Raw genomic sequence first — 6,454 nt, forward strand, 5'->3', positions numbered from 1 at the left:
GTTCGTAAATCCGCTCTACTCCGATTTCAGAGCACTCGTCAGTGTGACAGGGCCCAGAATAAGTGATGAAATTACGAACGCTCAACACTCGTTGAATATGGCCGTCGGCAAAAAAAAACGTGATTAAATTGTTGCCACAGTTAGTCACCAAAGCTCTGAATAATGTGAAAACAGCCTAACCAGCTCTGCTATGGCGAGTAAAATGGTCAGAGGTGTTCTCTCATTTGTGTCTGGAAGTAGCTAGCCAACGTTAGCCAGTTCGCTTGGGTGATTGACTGCGGTTGTGAGTTCAGAACGCTCGGCTCAACCCTACTCTTTGGCCGGAGCGTCCAGTGTGCGCTCTGAATGCTCCAAGAGTGAAACGCTCTGAATTTACAGCGTGCTCTGGCACTCCAGATTGAATTTACGAACACACCCTGTTGCTTGAGATTTTTTTTTAAAAACCTTTAACTAGGCAAGGCAGTTAGGAACAAATTCTTATTTACAATGACTGCCTAGGAACAGTGGGTAAACTGCCTTATTCAGGGGCAGAACAACAAATTTGTACCTTGTCAGCTCGGGGATTTGATCCACCTGTTACTGGCCCAACGCTCTAACTACTAGGCTACCTGCCGCCCCAGAAAATGATTAATGTACACTGCCAAATGTCCATTTAACATAAGGCAAGGCCTACTATTCCATCATAGTTAAATCACATTAACAACAATGTAGCTGGACATATGAATCAGTAATCAACTGCTGCCCATGCATATATAGAGTGACGGCAGTAGTTACGCAGAGCTGGGACCGGGCATTAATGCATATAAACTAAAAAGTCAACAAATACGGGTGTAAATAAAATACATTTACCTGATATAATCTACATTTTGCAGGGCATGCATTGCATAGTGTAGTGGATGTCAGTGGAGAGGATGAGTTTGGGCTGGGTGTCCAGTGGAGAGGATGAGTTGGGGAGCGAGGAGGAAAGCTGTCAGACAGCAGCCCACCGATGTGGAAGCCTTTGACCCGGAAGTGGTTGCGGAGGTCAGAGAACTCTTCAATAAAGTCAGGACATATGTCAAACCGGCAACTGGTTTACCCCAGCGAAGCACTAAGACACCTGGTCCAGGACCCCATCCTCCTGCAGACCCTGAAGACGTCACTAAATGAGGTGAAGAACCGACTTAGCGATAAGGATCTGGAAGTCTGGCACCAACATACCAATTCCACCAACCGTGCCGGGAAGGTCATTGGTACTGTGCGAACCGCTGCCAATGCCGAGATCTGCACTCAGGCCTGGTGCACGTTCTATGAGATCCTGGGCACCTTCAACCTTCTGCCATAGGAGGAGTTGCAGAGCGGGGAGCTGAACACTATTCACCTGTGTGAGGCTCCAGGGTCTTTCATTGCCGCTCTGAACCACTACCTCAACTAGCGAGCACACGCGCTACTGGGACTGGAGTTGGGCAGCCAACACACTCAACCCCTATCACGAGGCCAACGGAGGGGGCACCACCACCACAGACGACTGCCTCATTGCCAACACGGTGGTTCTTTGGCTCGGACAACACAGGCGACATCATGAGACAGAGGCACCTTCTGGAGCTGCAGGGCTTTGTTGGTAACATGCTCAGTATTGATGTGGTGACGGCGGACGGGAGCTTTGACTGCCAGGGGAACCCTGATTCTTTTTATATTTTATTTTATTTTTTATTTAACCTTTATTTAACCAGGTAGGCTAGTTGAGAACAAGTTCTCATTTGCAACTGCGACCTGGCCAAGATAAAGCATAGCAGTGTGAGCATACAACAAAGAGTTACACATGGAGTAAACAATTAACAAGTCAATAACACAGTAGAAAACAAAGGGGGAGTCTATATACAATGTGTGCAAAAGGCATGAGGAGGTAGGCAAATAATTACAATTTTGCAGATTAACACTGGAGTGATGAATGATCAGATGGTCATGTACAGGTAGAGATATTGGTGTGCAAAAGAGCAGAAAAGTAAATAAATAAAAACAGTATGGGATGAGGTAGGTGAAGAAGGGTGGGCTATTTACCAATAGACTATGTACAGCTGCAGCGATCGGTTAGCTGCTCAGATATCTGATGTTTGAAGTTGGTGAGGGAGATAAAAGTCTCCAACTTCAGCCATTTTTGCAATTCGTTCCAGTCACAGGCAGCAGAGTACTGGAACGAAAGGCGGCCGAATGAGGTGTTGGCTTTAGGGATGATCAGTGAGATACACCTGCTGGAGCGCGTGCTACGGATGGGTGTTGCCATCGTGACCAGTGAGCTGAGATAAGGCGGAGCTTTACCTAGCATGGACTTGTAGATGACCTGGAGCCAGTGGGTCTGGCGACGAATATGTAGCGAGGGCCAGCCGACTAGAGCATACAAGTCGCAGTGGTGGGTGGTATAAGGTGCTTTAGTGACAAAACGGATGGCACTGTGATAAACTGCATCCAGTTTGCTGAGTAGAGTGTTGGAAGCCATTTTGTAGATGACATCGCCGAAGTCGAGGATCGGTAGGATAGTCAGTTTTACTAGGGTAAGCTTGGCGGCGTGAGTGAAGGAGGCTTTGTTGCGGAATAGAAAGCCGACTCTTGATTTGATTTTCGATTGGAGATGTTTGATATGAGTCTGGAAGGAGAGTTTGCAGTCTAGCCAGACACCTAGGTACTTATAGACGTCCACATATTCTAGGTCGGAACCATCCAGGGTGGTGATGCTAGTCGGGCATGCGGGTGCAGGCAGCGACCGGTTGAAAAGCATGCATTTGGTTTTACTAGCGTTTAAGAGCAGTTGGAGGCCACGGAAGGAGTGTTGTATGGCATTGAAGCTTGTTTGGAGGTTAGATAGCACAGTGTCCAAAGACAGGCCGAAAGTATATAGAATGGTGTCGTCTGCGTAGAGGTGGATCAGGGAATCGCCCGCTCCTGATGAGCAGGAGGCCCTGGTGGCATCGTTGCACTACTGCGAGGCTGTGGCCGCACTCTTCCTTCTGGGCCCAGGAGGCTTGTTTGTACTAAAGATGTTCACTCTGTACGAGCACTCCTCCCTCTGTCTGCTCTACCTGTTATACTGCTGCTTACGCTCCGTCAGCGTCTTCAAACCGGGCACCAGCAAAGAAGGGAACTCTGAGGTGTACGTCGTCTGTCTTCACTACGATGGTAGGAAGGCTGTGAGGCCCCTGCTGTCCAAGCTGATCTGTCACTTCTGGCCGGACCTGGCTGCCCGTGAAGCCCTATTCCCCAGCCAGCTCCTCCCGCAGTCGTTCCTGGCGCAACATGAGCAGGCGTGCTCCTACTTCCATGCCCTACAGACAGGGACGATTGGGGAAAACCTGAAATTGTTTGAGGGCCTCAATGAGAAGCAGAGGCAACGACTGGAAAACATCAGGGACTGCACTGCTCACGAGTACCTGCAGCGCTTCCAGGTAAGAGTGGCAAATGTGCAAAGTTAATTAAAGTAGATAGCGAAGCCTTTAGAGTGCTAAAAGTTTGCTGATGCCCTTTGACCATTAGTTGGACATAAAGTGCTAGGATAATAATTATCTACAATTTCAGAATCATTTGATGAGTGTAATATGAGATATTCAGTGACTGATGGCCACATCCTGGATTTCATTTTGGTGGATCTGTCATTTAGTATCAGTGAATTGTTTAATACAAACTTCTGAATAAAAATTCCAAACCAGGCTTGAGCTGTTCTTCATATTCCTGCCTGTAGGTGAGTTCTCTGCCGCGGGCCTGCTGCTTGTATCGTAACAGTGGCCCCAGCGTGTTGCAGCGTTACGGGTCGGAGGTCCCTGGGCCAGAAGAGAGAGCTGCAGGACCTGGGCTGGAAGGAGCGTGTTGGGAAGGGCCGCAACGCTGCCTGGGTGGAAGGGCACGGGGGCATGCTGTGTGCTGGCAGGGCCGCTGGAAGAATGTCATATGGACACCTGGTTTGTGATAGTGGGGGGCGACCCTCCCTGTAGTCAGGAACTCACCATTCTGTGATTGGGGTTTGTTGAACCACCTCAATGAAGCATTGGAGCAGGCATGCCCTGCCTGGACTCTGGTCCCTCCCTGTAGCTCCTGCCCAATGGTTTGTACCACCACCTCCATCCTCTCTGAGGTGGCAGCCCTATGTGACATCACTTCCTGCAAGGGAAACCGAAAGTGCCTAGTTTTTGGCAGAGCATCGTGTTGGGGGGATTGTGAGGAGTAGGCTGGGGAGTTGGCGCTGGAGTTCCGTTCGGAGCCCTCGTTACCACCTACGGCCTGCACCACTCTGCATGACGGGGAGCCACAATATCAGAGAGACCTGCTGTGCTGCGTCCTGCTCTCCCTGCACTACATGGGACCCGGCGACGCCCTCCTCCTGCCCCTCTGCACCTTTACCCGCGTAACTGCGGCAACCATCCATTGCCTCCACCTGTCCTTCCGCTCCATCACCTTAAGGTGTCCTTCTCCTCCAGGTGCTGCGGGGGGGGTGCTGGTATGTGTGGGGTTCTGTTGAGCTGCCGCTCGACTCCTTCCCCACCTCGGTGACGTGCAGGAGCGTATGGGCTGCCTGGCCATTGGGGATGAGGACACTGACATTCTGCCTCCTGTTGGTCAGAGACAGGTACTCCAGTTTGTTCCCATGGAGCTTCTCAAAGGAGAGCTGACAGAGTTCCTGTGGACCATGAACTCAGCCATCGTCCATCAATGGCTGCACCTGCTCATGGAGGCTTAGCTGGGGTCAACAGAAGGGGCTCTGGGTGTCTCGAGTGGATTGTACCATAGCCTGGCCTGAAAACAAGCACTGACTAGCTCATTTTTTCTAGCCCCTACCCCATCAGTGTTGACAGATGTGAAGGAAGTGGATGGGTGGAAGCCCCCCATAAACTTAATCCCATCTGGTCCCTTCAGATCTGTATCACAGAAGTGGGATGGGGTTGTTTTTGGACATTACAACTTTCATTATTTATAAAGGCACATTTGGTCCCTGTTTGGATGAAAATTAGAGGCAAGCAATGCGGTGAAGTAAATTTATTTGATATCTTTTGATTGGTGCTGTGATTATTTTTTTAAATGATTGTCAACAGTTCAAATTAGGACAACATTTGGTCACATTTCCCTGGGTCCCTGATCTAATGTATTTTTAGGACAGCACAACTCATGTACTGCTGATTCAAGTTATTTGAAATAAAAAAAATACATTTCATATTAGTTTCACTATTTAAATAAAAACATTATCATGCAGTTTGTTAGACGTTAAAATGCCTTTTTTGTGTAATTTTCCTGACACTGTCTAACCAGAAGTGACTCAATACAGTAGATTGTGTGACTGTGTTTTTACCTGGGGACTGCTGTGAAGGCTAGCCGTGCATACGCTGTTTCACTCTGCAGGGGTTTGAAGAAAATGTAGTCTTGCCTCTACGGCATCTATATTTAGACCCCATTTACACCTGGTGTTAAACTAAAAATGAATACCTGATTATGTAGAATCTGATAATGTCCGTGGCACAGCTGGCCTTGAAATGTCTCATACCAGTCTAACCTGCATTTCTATGTTTTCTTTGGAATGATGCATCCAGTAGAACAGGTAGCCTATGTGGTCAGATACTTTATTGAAGAAAATGGTTGGACCAAAATGTTGTACTTTGGGTTTTGGGAACATGTTGTGCAAGTCGATGTGTCCACAAAATGTGTTTTTATATACTTTTGTATTGGTTTTGTACATGTTTTGGTTGCCTTTGAAAAAACTATTACATTTTTTTAGATTTGTTCTTTTGAATATTTCAAGTGATTTATAATATTTTGGTGCATGTGGTATTCCCTCAAAAAAAATATTGACTTAATTGAATTCTTGCCTCGTTTTGCCTTACTTTAGTGAACAGAAACGGAGTAGAGTTCGATTATTTATGTTCAAGCTATTCACAACAAAGAGCCTGGAACATAGCCATTTGTGAAAAGTCTTCATTAGCAGAAGCTGTCAGGACAATCCTGGTGTCTACTTCGGGAAGAGGGTTTTCAAAGGCTTACCAAAGTGAGTGTGAACTCCCAGGGGTGCTCTGTAATGAACACAAGCTTCTGAAATCAGGGTAAAGAAAGATACTGGTAGATGATTCTTCTTTCTCTTTGTTATGCTCTGAATTTGTTTTTATAAAACCATCCAAAAGCACAATAAAGCAAACTTCTGAGCTACAGCCCTGAGCCTTGTTTATACAGTACCAATGTTCTGTCAGTACATGTTATAGGTAGATGTTGAACACATTCAGTTTGTCATTTTCACATTCTTCCTCTCTCTCTTACGTTCTCTCTGTCCCCCCCTTCTCTTTCTCAGCCTCTTCCCCCCACACTCCTCCACTACAAACTCATCTCTGTTGATTTCAATAGCTGTGGAGTGGAGGGCTTCAGTGAGTGTAGTGTGATCTAATGAATCGTTTTAATGGAACCATTGAATGATTCTGAGTAGAATCCCTGCTTTTGCTTCGATTAA

The 6,454-nt window shown here is 47.1% G+C and overlaps 1 pseudogene; it reads left to right on the top strand.

Moving 5' to 3' along the window:
- Nucleotides 1-608: 608 nt before the first annotated feature.
- On the top strand, nucleotides 609-6,161 carry LOC109874688 (cap-specific mRNA (nucleoside-2'-O-)-methyltransferase 2-like; annotated as a pseudogene).
- Nucleotides 6,162-6,454: the final 293 nt, after the last annotated feature.

Source organism: Oncorhynchus kisutch, linkage group LG3 (assembly GCF_002021735.2).
Source record: "Oncorhynchus kisutch isolate 150728-3 linkage group LG3, Okis_V2, whole genome shotgun sequence".
In the NCBI taxonomy this organism is placed as follows: Eukaryota; Metazoa; Chordata; class Actinopteri; order Salmoniformes; family Salmonidae; genus Oncorhynchus; species Oncorhynchus kisutch.